Below are 17,328 nucleotides of genomic sequence, written 5' to 3'. Positions count from 1 at the left end.
ATTTTTTGAGATTGTGAATTATGCAGCAATAATGGATCTGAATAACCCATCAATTCCAAAATTCTCCTGTAATACATCCTTTATGTTGGATGTATACCTGCCCTCTGAGAGTCCTCAATTGAGTGAGGCTTCTCTTTGTCAGATCCAACGAGCATTCTCCTTTGACTTTGTGACATACTATTTTAGATTGATTTGTATGTATCCCTCATTATTAGCTCACAATTTTCTTTGAAACTAGACATATATCCTTAAGCTCCTTTTGTTTCTGTATACTATAGATGCTTCTGTTCTGTACAAAAAAACCCCACAATTTTTACATTGAAAATTTATTGGGTATAAGACTATTATGTGTTAAATTTCAAAGTAGATTTTGTTTTTAAATTATTTTCTCTCTCCTATATATAAAAAAGTTCCTTTTGATTTTTGTATTACTAAGCTAAAGATTCCCTTTTACTCTGTCATGATAAGGTGAAGTGTGATATTCTGTTTCCTAGTTAACCCAAGAGGCAAAGCTGTCATTTCAAATATACATGAAACCGATCGACCATTTATAACATTGCTGGTTTTCTGGTGTTGGCTTATGGCTTCAAAATGAGAATTGGTTTAGAGTTTATCAGAAAGGTCTGGAAGATTTCAAGAATTGCGTCTCATTTTATGTGCAATGCTTTTCCATTTAGTTCAACCCAAAAGGACTCCTATTAATTTCTGGCCTTGGGCAAATGTTTTGTAGTTATAGAGTCAGGTCCATACTTACAACTGTCTTTATGTTATCATATATTTTTTTGTAATTTCAAATGAACCTAATGCTTTAATCTTCAGGTTCTTTTTCTTAAGAGAAGAACTTTGACATTTAAAAGGCACCATTTAATCAGTAATTTGAATATCTGCTTTTGTTGAGAAATTATTAAATGTCCATAATAATAAAAAAATAAGATTAGTCAAATGTAAGATGTAAGAGAGAAATGCAATTGGTCACCTTCTAATTCTTAGATAAAGATTAAAACTGAAAGAAGAAACTTGTTTTGGTTAATAAGAGATAAAAGATTGAATCCCATGTTCTTTATCAAACATAAACTTTCACTAATGTATATTTGAGTGGAAAAGGATATATAAGGACATCTTTGTATTTATAGAACTTATGTGCTAAAGAAGAATACAAATATATCAACTGACAAAACAACACAGATAATTGAACTACCGTATACACTCATATATAAGCTGAGTTTTTCAGCACAAAAAATGGCAGCTGAAATGGTAAGGATGTGTCTGTGGCTGCTCTCTGTTTCTCCCCTCTGGTCTCTGTGTTAATTCACATCCTGCATTTCCCACCCTAGGTTTATATTTGAGTCAGTCAGTTTTTCTGGTTTCCCAGGTAATAATTAGGTACCTTGGCTTATACTCGGGTCGGCTTATATTTGAGTATATACTATACTTACTCATTAGAAAGAAGATTGCACAAGTGGAAATGGAAGCATTTCAGCTGCTTAGAAATTTACTAGAACTGTTATTCTACTAAATGAAGCAGGAGTCAAGAAACCACATATTTTCTTTGGAAAATGTACTGGAAAAGACCACTTTAATGTGTTAAAAAGCAAAGATGTCACTGTGAACACTAAGGTGCCGCTGACTCAAGCTGTGATATTTGCAATTGCTAGATGTGAGTGCAAAAGCTGGGCAAAGAGTAAAGAAAACAGGAAAACAATTGATGTCTTTGAATTATGATGTTGCCAAAGAATACTGACGATCCCATGGATTGGATAGAAATAGTGTGGTTGCTTACATGACCCTGTGATGGTTGCTTACATGACCCTGTCACTGGATCTCCACAAACAGCAGGGCAAAGTGAACAAATTTTAATTGAACTTTCAAACTTACAATTGGTTACAAAAAAATGTGTGGCCCATTTCTGATGAAGTAGCCACTTAAAACCATACAGAAATGTGAAAACATTGTCAGATATTGACAACATTCAGGATGGTGTCATCATATTGTGAGAGCAGAAATGCAGCCCCATCAGGTTGGAAGACCTGAAAACATGACCGAGGGAGAGCTGCATGCTCAAAGTGTGTCAACCATAAGAAGGGGGATGGAGTAGCACATTAAGGAGGAAAGACTTGGAGACTTCCATTTGCCCTCATGTATGACTCAAATTGATAAGAAACAGATTAAAAATTCTATTAGTAATCAGAATTTGCAATGTATGAAGTATGAATGTAGGAAAAATGTGAGTCATCAGACATAAAATGGAACACATAAAGGTTGATATCCTAGGTCATTGTGAGCTAAAATTGATGGGTATTTGCCATTTAAATGAAAAAATCATATAGCTTACTAGCCTGGAATGGCAAATTCATGAGGAATTTAACTATGTTCATTGCCATTTCAAAAACATTTAATCTTGAAGTACAATATTATGTAAAATAAAAAAGATATACATTTTATATAAGAGAATCTAGCCAATAAAACTTTTATTCAGACTTAGGCACCAAGCACTAAAGATAATGAAGAAGAAATTGAATAATTTTACCAAAATCTTCAGTGTGAAATTAATCTTCCATGCAATCAAGATGCATGAATAATTACTGACTATTGTAATGTGAAAGTTGGAAACAATGAGGAACAGTAGTAGGACAACATCATCTTGATGATAAAAACAAAGCTGGAGATAATATGACAGAATTTTGAAAGACCAATGACTTCAATGTAAATTCTTGTTTCAACAACAAGTAAGGTAATTCTACACTTGAACTTCTCCAGATGAAAGATACAGAAATCAAATGGACAACTGGGGAAAGAGATGACAGAGAAGCTCACCATGAGTAGATGAAACCAGGCCAGGGGTTGACTGTGGAATACTCCATCAACTATTCTAAGCAAGTTTAGTTTGAAGCTGAAGAAAATTGAAACAAGTCCACAAAAGTCAAAATACTGCCTTGAGTCTATCCCACCTGAATTTTTAGAACATGTCAATAACAGATTTAATACATTGCACCATAATGACAAAATGCCTGATGAACTATAGGATGACATGAAAACCATCATACATGAAGAAAGAGGATATAGGAAAGACAGGACAGAAAGTCTCAAAATCGCTGTCCAGAGAGCTTCTAAATCTTGCGCTTAATCATAGAAGAGCTAAGACAAATGGAAGAAATGATGTAGTCAAGAAGCTGAACAGAAAGTTCAGAGGTCAGCTCTAGTAAACAAAGCACATTAGTATAATGAAATGTGCAAAGACATGAAGTAGAAAACCAAAAATGAAAGAATATGCTCTTAAACTTAAACAACAAAGAAAAGTCCTAAGCCTCAACTCTAAATTGCAATACTGAAAAATTCTTTAGGCAAAATTTTGAATGATGCAGGAAGCATTAAAAGAAGGCGGAAAGAATGCAGAGAGTCATGGTACCAGTAAGAATTAGCAGACATTCAGCCATTTGAGAGGTAGCACATGATCAAGGACCAATGGCAGTGAAGGAAGAAGTTCAATGAGTACTGAATGCATTAGCCAACAACAAGGTTCTAGAGAAAAATGCACCACCAAGTGAAACGTTCCAAAAAGTTGACACAGCACTGGAAGCAATCATTCATCTATGCCAGGGAATTTGGATCACAATGAACTAGCTATCTGTAAGTGATCTATATTTGTACCTTTTCCTAACAAAAGTGACCTAATAAAATGCACAAATTACAAAGCAATAATATCTTTAATATCCCATGCAAGTAAGATCACCCAACAATAATTGCAGTCATAAATTGACAAGGAGCTGAATGGTCTTTCTTGTAGGCGTATGAATATTATCCTGTTAGTGACAGCTTTGTATTTCATATGGAAATATCAGGTTTAACAATGGATATGATATAATTTCTCTTCTACTTGGCTGAACCAGCATTTCTATTTTGCCTAATCAAAATAGTCAATACCAGTCCATTTCAATTTAATAATACCTACATTACTGATCTTGAAGTTGTCCATTTTCTTTGAACAACTTTCAATTTTCTTAGATTAGTATTTCATGTCTCCCATGTTCCAATTTTAATGAGTGTTTTCTGCTGATTGTTCTCATCTGAATCATACCAAACCAAAAATGTATAGTTCTGAAAGCTGTTCTCCCATCCTGTCTTTAAGGTCTACTCTATTGAGCAGGCAGATTTTCTCATGTTGTCTTTTCAGTGCCTTCCAAGCTAAGGGACTTATCATCTGACTCTGTACCACACAGTAACCGCTTGCTTTTAATAAGGTTCCACTGGGTATTTTTCTTCAGAAGCAGCCTTCTAATTTTTCTTAGTTTGTCTGAATTTGCAAAATCTACTTAAGTCTAACTACCATTAATACTGATATTTGAACAACCAGTGGCACAGATTAAAATGACATAACAAGCTGCGAATCACAACATTATTACTGACATATAGATGATAAACAGGAGAATATCATATACAAGGTCACTGCCATCAAGTTCCTATGGGTTTTTGAGACTAAATCTTCAAAGCCTAATTTTCCTCCCAGAGAGCATATGGTGTGGATTTGGAATTCTGACCTCATAGTTAGTAGCCCAATGTGTCACCTACTCTACCACAAAGACTCCTTAAATATGTCTAGAATTGAGGAAAAAGTTTTCAGCTGTCTGTGGTTTATATTTAGGTAACTATTGCTAAATGTAAACATGAAGGAATACAGATAATAGATGGATGAGAGTGAAGTACATTAGAAATCCCATGTTTTCCTATATGTCCTACAACTCTTTCTCTCTCGCTCTCTCTCTCTGTATATACACACACACACACATACACATACATCCATACATATACATATACATACATATGTATATCCAACATCAGCTGTGATTACTTTATTCAGACTGATGGAGACCTATTTATGCTGAGAATATCTGACCTCGTGGTTTTAAGACTGATCTCTAGGAAATAGATCACCAGACCTTACATATATATAACAGAAGTAAGTTAAAAATATATATATGTATATACATATATAAAGAAATTGACCGTCAACTTATTTTTATTATGCTTAAGAAATTAGCTGTTTTGTTTCATCATTAGCATATTTAATTCAAAGATAGGGGAAGTGTTCACCACAGGCAGAAACTTGACATTCTTTTGCTGATTCTAGAGGCACTTCAACATCTAGTGCAGTTCTGTGCTCACCATTTAGAATATAAATTGCCATTTTTGATGTATTTTAGTATTGATAAATTTGAATTTCATCAAAGACTGAATAACCTGCTTTCACTGTTCTTCAGATAGCAAGATTGAGAAGACTGGATCTAATGAAAAGCAAAGGCAAATGTAGATGTAATGGAATTTTATAATGTAAAAGAATTCAGAGCTTTCTTTTCTCCCACTTATCTAAAATAGCATGTTTTCGTATGTCTGTTTTGTTAAATATTTGAGTCTAGTAGCAAGAGAAGCAAAGCACTTGGAAGACAATCATATCGTATCCCCTCCAGTTGCTTTTAAATTAGTTGGGGAGATAAAGCATCTATAAAAAAGTTTAGAATTATTTTATACAAATTATGAGAGCTCTTTCTAAAATATTTTATTTTATTTTTAAGAAAGCACTGTCTCTGCTTTGCAAAGATAGGATAGAGTAAATAACCTGTCCTTTATAACAATAGGTCCCATTTAAAAGGAAGAATCTAATACTAATTCCTTAATTTCAACTTTATAGCTGAAATTCTGTGTCAAGCAAAATGCAAAGTGCTTACATCAGACATGGTTTTATAGCACACAAATTCTATTTGCATGCAAAGAATCTACAATCTGCTACGATCTTTCTGAGCCCTTCTATAGGATTATATTTTCGGGTCCTACTCAGCTTTACTGTCAACATCACACATCAGGCCATTTGTATCCTATTGATCAATGTTAGCAGTATCTTTAACATAAGGGATGGCTAATGGGAAATAGACAAATAAATATTTTAAGAGATCAATACTCATGTATTTATAGCATATTTATCTATTTAATAATAAAGGTACTGTTTATAAATAATGAAATAAAAGGCATGAAAGTACACAAACATGAAAAAAAGATACCATTAGCCTTCCTCATTCTCAATGTGACAGTGACTTAATGCTGGTTAGTACTAAAATGGATATCCTTAAATACCAGCACCAATTGAAAATTTCCAGGACATTTTTTTGAGAGCATGTGATCTCAGTAAAGAGATACATCAATTATTTTTCTTCCCACAGTATAAAATTTGTGTCTAAATAAACACTTTCTGGTGAATTTTAAATGATATTTCCTTTTTTTCTTTTTAAGTATAGTATTAAGAACTAATATTTCAATATGGACAAACTATTTTGATTTTCAAAAGTTTTCTTAGATCTCCAAAGAGTAAACAGTTGATAAAGGAAGGTGCCGAGACCATTAAATACTGCTCTGCTTGAAATGGATGAAAACTGACAAGAAGGAATCCAACGATGGAGAACCATTCATTAAATCCATATATTGATTAAAAGTAGCCTTTCCTTAAAGTAGTTATTTACTTAAAGCACCTCTGAAGATATGTGACACTAGGCACCACCTGCCAAACTGGACTGATGGAGATGAGAAGGGCTGGAGACGTTCAGAATGAAAACGGGCGTTGTTCCAGGATGACGAGAGGGTCAACGAGGCCTCAGGTGGGGGACGGCAAACATTCTCCTTGATGAGTGAGTGGAGAGCTGGATGGTAGGGGGCCTGATTTGACTTGTGGAATATATGAAACCCAAGGAAACTGCTGCATAAGATTGTGTTTATAAACAGGAAAGGCAGTGTGTTTTCTCACTCACCGAAAGAAAACAAAAAATTAAAGAGCTACAGTTGGCTATACCAATTTTCCACTAGCTATTCTCTGAAACATTAGAATTATAGCATAAAGCAACAACATGGACCACATTTGAAAACCAATTCAATGTGAACACCTACAATCTCGGCTCGCTGGGCAATCTGGGGGTTCACTGCAACAGGAAGCTTTTCCGGTTTTGCTGGGCTGATCCTTTCCAACAGCACCAGCCCCAGACCTGTTTATTTACTTGTTTCCCAATGAACTTGAGTTTAGAGGAATATGATGTGAGACCAGGCCTGCTGGTTTATGCACAAGGGAATCAGAAAGTTTTTGTAGTAAATCTTCCCATAGAGAATAGGCCATGGTTGCAAATGCAAACAGAATATTGCAACTATGAGGCCAGATGATCAAGTCTACTTTATGGTAACAGAACAATAATCTGTCAAAGTGGAAATGCTTCCCTGCAGGAAACAATTTCACATTGTTTTAGTTGATTAGCTGCTACAACATGGCCCCTATCGTATGTGAGCCCAGTCAGTCCCACTGTAGTTTAACCCAAATCAATCAGTGGGTTCTAACTTTTGATGGGAAAAAAAGCATCGTATTTCTTCTGTGAAACCATGGATGGTTTAGAAGTGAAAAATTTGCATGGAAGACTCCAATTCATAAGCAATATTTACTTCATTCGATTCGGGCAATTCCCACTGTCAAACCTGGCTGACATAAAATAGGAATCACAGCAGCCTGTAGAGACGCTGGTGCTCCCTTCGCAAAATTGTTCTTCGCTGTTCCGGTAAACAACGTGACCTCAGCCACTCCATGTATAGGGTTAGGGGTCTACTCTGATACGTTATCCCAAATTCCCTCTGCCTCTTTATTTTCTTCTGCAGTATACCATAGTAGGTAGGGAACGTCAACTTTGCTAATTGCATGTCATTGTGCAATCTATGTTTCAGAAAAACTACCCTAGCAACTACTTGATTATTAGTTCCTCTCCTAAATTCTTAATCTAAATGCATGGAATGAAAAATCTGGAATTAGAGGGCCCATATCAACAAACCAAATTTGATTCAATCATATGCTCCAAATACCAAATACGCTTAATACCCATTCCCACATATATTCTCCAGGTTTCTATTTGAACATATTTTTAAAAAAACCTAGTACATTTTAAGTAGTATACAATACCTATTCGTGAGTCACCATTTGTGATTTTTGTATCTCTTTAAACACCAATGTCTTATAAGGCATGGGCCTTAGGAAATGTTTCAGACACCGTTTGAGGTGCCATGTTAGTGCTAATAATTGGGCTAATCTCTTTAAATTAAATTATATATATATATATATATATACATGTACATATATCAGGAGGAAAGCCATGTAATTCATTGTCAATAAAACACATTGCAAGAACAAAACAAAACCAAAATACCACATTGAAAGTGCAATGATGAAATGCAATGCTGTCTCTGATACAATTAGATCAATCCATCTTCAAGTAAATCTAATCAACGCAAATATTATTCAAATTTATGAAACAGCCACAAAGGTAGTGCTGAATTAATTGAAGAATTACATCAACTACCGTAGTCAAAAAGATCAAACATGTAATCAAGATACATTGAAAATTATTGGAGGGAAGATAGCTACTTGGACACTTTACTAGAAGAGATCCATATTTGTGCCCATTCTTAAGAAAGGTGATCCAATAGACTATGGGAATTATTGAGTTATATCAATAATATCACATTAAATTAAAATTTTCTAGAAATAATCAGAAAGCATGTGCAGCCAGCAGTGTGAAAGAATTCATGAAGTTTACAAAGAGGGCATGGGAGGTAAAGTATCATTTGTAACATCAGATGGATCTTGGGTGAAAATAGAAAATAACAAAAAGATGTTCACTTGCTTTTTATGGATAATGCAAAACATCCAACTACATGGGTCGAAAAAATTGAATTTCCTAAACATTCATTGTGCTCACACAGCTCCTGTACATAAATCAAGAAAATGCTAGTCAAAAAAATGAGGGAATATTGCTTGGTTTGAAAGTCAGAAAAAGTGTGGGTTGGGCTTCCAGGATTGGAAACTAATGAGAAGGCATCAAATTTCCTGGACAGTATAAAAAACCATGGATATCAGACCAAATCATCCAATTTATATCAACAATATGAATGACAAAAGTGAAAGGAAGCATTGAAGTGGCCCTTATATGCCTGGTTTGGTCGATATTGTGGCATTATAGATTATAAAGATGAGGAAAGAGGCCTTTGTTATATTTCAAGAACTGCCTCATCCACAAGTGCCTTGAGACAGTTACATGAATTTCCATTGGAAGGCAAACCAATGTCAGTCCGGTATGCAAAACCAAATTATGATATAATATCTAAAATAAATGGCAATTTTACTGACAAAAAAAAGAAAAGGGGGATAAAAGCCAAAACTCTGGAACAGACTGCAACACAACAAACAAAAACTTGGCCAAGGACTGTCAAAGTCATACAACACGCAAGGAAATATGGCCCCAAGTCCTTAGGTCCGACGACCTTCAAACTATGCTTGATTCCTTAACAGCTTAACAAGGACTAATGAGATGATGTTGTCCATGCTGTTTAAACAGAGTCCTAGCTTTCAGGAAGGAAGGCGGGTACCGGGAACGCATGATAGTGCTTTTATTGAATTTGAAAATGATGGCAGGCTGGAGCCTCCAGGAATGCTTTTCGATGATGTAAGATCACACTATCCCATGCCTAGGCCATGGAATAATATTGTGGGGAGTCTTCTTTAAAGGATGTCGTTTTATTAATAATGGTAATTTTACAATTGGAATCATTATAATTGGAATCAGAAGGGATAGTGAAATGATAACTTTATGGACTTAAATAGTCTTTTGTTATCCTTAATGAGCTGTGAAATATAAAGGCTTTAATTTGGATATATATATATATTTGGGTATATATATATGGGTGTGTGTATATATATATTTGGGTACATATATATATATTTGGGTATGTATATATATATATGTATATATATATATATATATATATATATATATATATATATATATATATATATATGTCAGAGTTGAATTCTTTGACCATCCTTCTTTAACGTGTGTGCTGAGCCCATCTGAGGGAGCGTTGATGCTGTAGTGGTTATGCACTGGACTGTGATCTTCTAGATTAGCAGTTTGAAACCAGGGGTTGCTTTTCAGGAGAAAGAAAGGTGTTCTACTCTCAGAGTTATAGTCTCAGGAACCCACAGAGGCAGCAGTTCTACCCTGTCTTATAGTGTCAAAAGGAATCAGCATCGACTTATTGGAAATAAATTTGTTTGTTCATTTTTTTAGAGCAAATAGGGAAAAGAAAGGCAACTGACTTTGAGAAAATTTATTAACAAGTTGACTTATTAGCATATTCACAAACCTCACTTTTTGAAAACCAAACTATGATATAATATCTAAAATAAATGGAACTTTTACTGACAAAATAAAGGGCAAAGAAGCCATAAGTCTGGACAGACTGCATCTGGAACAGTTACAGATAGTTCCAGAGAGGACTTGAAAATTTGCTGATGGACATTAAAGATTGCAGTAGGGATTGCAACTCAATATAAACAAAACAAAGCGAAGCTCTTTAAACAGCTTGACATACAGTGAAAGATTGATGTTGTCAAGACTTCCATTGAATTGGATCCACAATCAAAACTAATGGAAGCAGCAGTAAGAAATCAAATGACACATTGCACTAGGCAAATATACTACATCCGATCCGTTTAAAGTGAAACTACCTCAGATGGCACCTGGGAAGCTAAGGTTTGCCATGGTATTCTCCCTTGCCTCATATGGACATGACAGCTGGACAATGAATCAGAAGGCTGGTGAAGAATTGGTACAGCTGAATAGCAAAGAATATTCAAAGTACCTTGAACTGCCAAAGAGATAAGTTTGTCTTGAAGGAATTACAGCAAGAAGACTCCTTCAAAGCAAGTAGGGAGACTTTATCTCACACAATTTAGACATGTGATCAGGAGAGTTCCATCCATGGAACAGGACATGATGCTGCTAAAGTAGAGGGTCCGTGAAAAAGGGAAGGAGCTTTCAAGGAGATCAATTGCAATGAGTGCTGAAACAGTGAGAACAGGCGTAACACTTGTGAGGACCACAGGGATGGGCAGTATGTGATTCTCTTGTTGGCTTCTTAGGATTGGGAACCCCCTGGGCTTCACCAAATATCAACAGCATGTTTGTATTGATACCTGCTCATACAACTCTTTGGGTATATTTTTCCTTGATAAAAAGTAATATGTATGAAAAACATCACAGGAAACACTTGCTGACACTATCACATGTTAAAATAGAGTATTATGTTTTGTAACAATGGCTAATTTTTTACTGCTTCAGTTATTTTTAATGAGTGCTTTTTATTATTGTTGTGGCTATATATAGCAAATATGCATGAATTTCAACTATTTCTACATAGGATTATAAGTGATAATTATATATTGACAATTTATGTTGTGTAACACTTTTCTGTCCCTGCCATTAGCATAAATTCACTTTCCACTAAGATTCCTATCTGGTTTTGAATTAATATTGTCAATTTGAATCCATCTACTTTTTAAGAGAATACTGTCCAAGGCAGTAATTTCTTTTTTTTAGGTTCATAATTGGAAATATTTTTATTTAGTACTTTTTGGGGGGCTCTTTCATCTCTTATCACAATCCATACATTCATCCATTGTGTCAAGCACATTTGTACATATGTTGCCATCATCATTTTAAAATAATTTTCTTTCTATTTAAGTCCTTGATATCAGTTCCTCATGTTTGCCTCCTTCCTCCCTCGCCCCTGAACCCATGATGAGTTATAGATTATTATTTCATATCTTACATCATCCGGTCACCCTTCACCCACTTTTCTGCTGTCCGTGCCCCCTGGGAGGGGTTCTATGTTGATCCTTGCTGTCATTTCTTATTGTTAAACCAACTTATTGTTTGACATTAAGAAACCTTCAGAAGATAGTTTTAGTATTAGGTATCTGACTATATCATGGTACCCAAAGCAAAGTGCTTGATAGGTCTGTAATTCTGTCAAGATTCAAAGATTTGGGTTCTTTGAGATATGAATTATTTTAGATCACTGTGGTTTTAACCTGTATGACATTTTTTAAAGGAAAACCTTTAATCAAGAAGACATATAATACGATACTTTTTCTCTCATGAATAAATACAGGAATTATCCACATTATAAACTCTGTCACAGCTAGTGAAAGAGACTTAAGCCAACTTTCAAAACAGAGATTTTTGAACCAGCTGTTCATACAGTATATTGCTGGCATCTGCACTCTCTACTCATTGCTGGGGGCAAAACAACAACAAAATACTAAGCTGAATAAGTCGTTGCATTAATTATACCTAATTTCCTTCCAGGTTGCGGAAGAAAATTGTTAAAACACAAGTTCCTAAACGCTTCCTCCCCCCCACCCCGAATCCCCCTCCACCCACACTGTCATGATCTGAATCCTTCCTTGTAAGTCTGGCTAGACCAGAGAAGGTACACTGGTACAGATAAGAACTGGAAACACAGGGAATCCAGGGCGGATGATCCCTTCAGGACTCTTGAAGTGCGTGGCAATACTGGGAGGGCATAGGGAGGGTGGGTTTGAAAGGGGGAACCTATTTCAAGGACCTGCATTAGACCTCCTCCCTGGGGGACATACAACAAAGTTGGGGAAGGAAGATGTAAGACAGAGCAAGATATGACAAAATAATAATTTATAAATTATCAGGGGTTCATGAAGGAGGGGGAGTGGGGAATGAGGGAAAAAATGAGGACCTAATGCTAGGGGATTGGGTGGAGAGCAAACGTTTTGAGAATGATGAGGGCAACGAATGTACAAATGTGCTTTACACAATTGATGCATGTATGGATCAAGATGGGTGGTGTATGAGTCCCTAATAAAAATGATTTAAAAAAAAGAAGTGGGAGAGAGTGGGAAGATGCCATTATATTTTCATTCATTTTTTTTTCTACACTTTAAAAAAATACCCTCATATTATACTTAACCTTAAATAATACATTGTTTGATGGTATTTTTAAAATATTATATGCCATCTATGTAAAAAAAAGAAAATGTTTTGAATCCGACTATGGTAACAATTGTACAATACTGTTTTATGTGATAGATGGAATGTTATGATATATGTAAGATCTCCCAATAAAATATTTTAAAAGAACAAACAATATCTCTCACATATTTATAAATCCATCAAAAGGATGACAGTGAGAAAATAATTTTAACTTTAAAATATTTATGTGTATATACCTATAAAAATGATCAATTTTGAACCAAAATCTAGTGTATTTCAGCATATAGCAGTGTAATTATTTCATATTATATTTCAAAATACATTTTCATATTCTAATCCTCTTGCAAAATTGAGGCTCCTAAAACAACTCAGGATACTAGGTCAAAATAGAAACGAGCTTAAAATTAAGAAATGTATTTTGCCTGTAACTTTTCATACATGACAGTAAGAAATCTAAAAGGAAGTCATCTAAAAATCCTAGATGATAAAATTATACCACTACATAATAAATGTTAAATTTGTTGATAGAAAGAACATTTCAGAATGCATTTTTCAATTATGTATTTTTATAACCATATGTTCCTGATATATATATATATATATATATATATATATATATATTTCTGTTTGAAACTTTTAATTTTGGTCTTTTGCTATTGAGGTGTTTTTAAGATTTATAAAATATTTCCATATAGATGGCCAGTTTCAATGGGCAGATTGGAAGCAGTTGCAGTGACCAGAACTGACATTCCATTGGCCACTGATTTGGATCTTAGAAACACAGCAGTCAGACTGAGAAGGCATTAGGAAATGGTTTTTGTTTTCTGCTGACATATTATCGACATGAACCATGCCACAGGGAGGTGCCTTTTCACTGTATATTCTTGTAGCACAGGACAGACTTTCTTAAAGAAAAGTTCTTGTGGATCTGCTGCATCCCAAACCTTCAGAGAACCCCAGTTGTCTTAATTTTTGTTCAATATACAACTTAACAGAGCGTAAAACACTGTCATTCTGAAATGTATCTTCATATTTCCAGTTAAATTGTTGCAGAACTATTCACAACAGCCTAAAAGACAAATCAATCTAAATTTCCATCAGTGGAAGAATAATGAAACAAACTAGGACACGTACACATCACCATTAAAGCCTTTGAGTGAGTTGATAGCACGCCGAGAGGGAATTGCACTGAGGGAAATGAGCCATTCGCAAAAGACAAATACTGTAGAAAATTATCCTTAAAAACAAGCGGCCATCTAGCTCAGAAGCAACAAAGTCCACATGGAAGAACACACCAGCCTGTGTGATCGAGTGGTCCCAAAGGGATCAGTTACCAGGCATCAAAGAACAAAAAATCATATCATTGGCTGCACACCTCCATGATAGGCTCGCTGAAGACAAATGGGTGCATAAGCAAATGTGGTGAAGAAAGCTGATGGTACCCGGCTCTCAAAAGAGATAGTGTCTGGGGTCTTAAAGGCCTTGAAGGTGAACAAGCGGCCATCTAGCTCAGAAGCAAAAAAGCCCACATGGAAGAAGCACACTTGCCAGTGCGATCACAAGGTGCCAAGGGACCAGGTATAAGGCATCATGCAAAAAAAACAACGATATAAGTGTGTGTATATATGTGTATATATGTGTATATATACCATATATATATACCATATTAAATGAAGGGGGAAGTGCAGAGTGGCGACCCAAGGCCCAAGTGTCGGCCAATGGAGATCCCCTCATAGAGGCGTTTAGGAGAGGAAATGGGTTAATTAGGGTGCGAGGTAGTACCGATGAAGAACACAGCTTTACCCCAGATCCTGGATGCTTCCTCCCCCCAACTACCATGATCTGAATTCTACCTTGCAGGCCTGGGTAGGACAGAGGCTGTACACTGGTACATATGAGGGCTGGAGGTACAGGGAATCCAGGGTGGATGATACCTTCAGGACCAAGGGTGTGAGGGACGATGCTGGGAGAGTGGAGGGTGAGTGGGTTGGAAAGGGGGAACTGATTACAAGGATCCACATGTGACCTCTTCCCTGGGAGAGGGACAGCAGAAAAGGGGGGAAGGGAGACTCCGGATAGGGCAAGATATGACAAAATAACGAGGTATAAATTACCAAGGGCACATGAGGGAGGGGGTAAAGGGGAGGGAGGGGAAAAAAAAAAGAGGACCTGATGCAAGGGGCTTAAGTGGAGAGCAAATGCTTTGAGAATGATTGGGGCAGGGAATGTATGGATGTGCTTTATACAATTGATGTATGTATATGTATGGATGGTGATAAGAGTTGTATGGGTCCCTAATAAAATGTATAAAAAGAAAAGAGGAGAAAAAAATGATTAGGGCAAAGACCGTACAGATGTGCTTTATACAATTGATGTATGTATATGTATGAACTGTGATAAGAATTGTATGAGCCCCTAATAAATTGTTAAAATTTAAAAAAAATTCAAGTAAAAAATCATATTAAAATAAATATTCTGTAATAGTTACTAGGGTGGGAGGAGAGACAATGGGAAATTATTGGCTAGAGGGTTGCTGAATGTTAACTTGTTTGAACTGAGAAAATCAAACAGGTATGGAGGCACCATAAGACACAGAGAAGAATGTATAGATAAAAGCAATAGAGGCAAACTCTACAAGAGTGGTAATCAGTGAGTAGATGTATCGGTATTTAAACAGGCTGAAGAGATATGGAAGGTGGATTATGAGGATATCCGCTGGTATTACAGAAACAGCTTCAACATGACCAAATAGAGTAAGTTGAGGGAATCAATCCCCTGCCTAGGGAATGAGGATTATCATTTTTGAGACAACAAATCTGACTGACATAATTTTATTTTTGTAGCTAAGTCCCCTCACATCATTTCCAACTCAGAATGACCCATTTTCACAATAAGAAGAAACATGGCCTAATCCCGCGCTATCCTTACAATGGTTGATCTGTTTGGACCCATTGGTACTAATAGTGTCAATCCATCTCCCTGAGAGAACTTTCTTCATTGCCATTCTTCCACTTTACTAAGCAAGATGTCCTTTTCCGGGGATTAGTTGTCGCTGAAAACATGCTTTATGTACATGAGATGAAGTCTCCCTATCTTCACTTATTGTTTTAAATAATTTTATTGGGGGCTCATACAACTCTTATCACAACCCATCCATAAATCCATTGTGTCCAGCACATTTGTACATTTGTTGCCATCATCATTGTCAAAACATTTGCTTTCTACTTGAGCCCTTGGTATCAGTTCCTCATTTTTTACTTCTAAGGAACATTCTGGTTGTTCTTCCACAACAGATATTTTTTCTTCTTTAGGCAGTTCATGGTATTTTCAATATTCCTCACAGATACTATAATGCAAATTCATCAATTCCCCTACAGTTTTCTGTTAAGTTGTACCTTGAACGAATGTCACTGTTCAGCTTTCCTATGCATATGAGGTGATTGGAAAGCCATGACTTGGTGTACTTTAGTCCTCAAAGCAACATCCTTGTTTTTCAACACTTTAAAGGGATCTTGTGCAGCAGATTGACCCAATGCGATGCATCGTTTGATTTCTTGACTGCTGCTTCCATGAACATTAACTGTATTAACTGTAGTTACCAAAAAAGAGTAATATTTGACAATTTTTATATTTTCTTCATTAATCATGATTTCATATATTGGTTCAGTTGTGAGGATTTTGTTTTTCTTTATGTGTAATTGTAATCCATACTGAAGCTTACAGTCTTCGATCTTCAACAACGAGTGCTTCAAGTTCTCCTTGCTTTCAGTAAACATGGCTTTCTCATACCAAAGGCCACAGAAACTATGTCCTACCTCCAACTTTGGTGGGTCTTAAAAGCTTGTGACCTGACATCTCACGTGCAACTATTGGTTTCTCCTTGTCCAGAACAGAAGTGGGAAGGATTCAAAACAAACTTTTGTCCACCAAGTCAATATAGACTTACAGCGCCCCTATAGGATAGGATAGAACTGTCCCATTGAATTTCAGAGACTGTAACCCTTTACTACCATAGAGGTAAAGAAATCTGGAAATGAGCATGACTTCTTTTGTTGTTCTCTATTTTATGACACTGGGTTATGCAGAGTTCTCTAGAAAAACAAAACCAGGACACTATGATTATATATATTTACATACATGTGTGTAAATAGGTAGATTGGTTTATATAAAGAAAAGGATTCCAACAGCTAATTAGTTCACAGAGTCATACAGAGGACTCAGTTCACCTCACTTTCATGGAATAGTTAATGTATTAAAGGTCCTGGGGGCAGACAGCAGATTCTGCCCTCAGGCAACACGAGCATAGTTGACCCACAGGCAACAGACAGTGCAGGATGTGGTGGCAAGAACAGGAAGATGGTATCATGGGAGCCTAATGAAGCAGGTTCCAATGGACCCACAAGTTCTAGATATGCACAACAAGGCGACAGGATTCATGGGTTGGATC

At 35.9% G+C, this 17,328-nt stretch overlaps 1 pseudogene; it reads left to right on the top strand.

Annotated features, from left to right (window-relative positions):
* Positions 1-8,918: 8,918 nt before the first annotated feature.
* LOC142460732 (U2 small nuclear ribonucleoprotein B'' pseudogene) lies at positions 8,919-9,541 on the top strand (annotated as a pseudogene).
* The last annotated feature ends 7,787 nt before the right edge of the window (positions 9,542-17,328 follow it).

Source organism: Tenrec ecaudatus, chromosome 11, assembly GCF_050624435.1.
Source record: "Tenrec ecaudatus isolate mTenEca1 chromosome 11, mTenEca1.hap1, whole genome shotgun sequence".
Taxonomy (NCBI): domain Eukaryota; kingdom Metazoa; phylum Chordata; class Mammalia; order Afrosoricida; family Tenrecidae; genus Tenrec; species Tenrec ecaudatus.
Note: the sequence above shows the minus strand (reverse complement) of the source record. Positions and strands in the feature narration are given on the sequence as shown.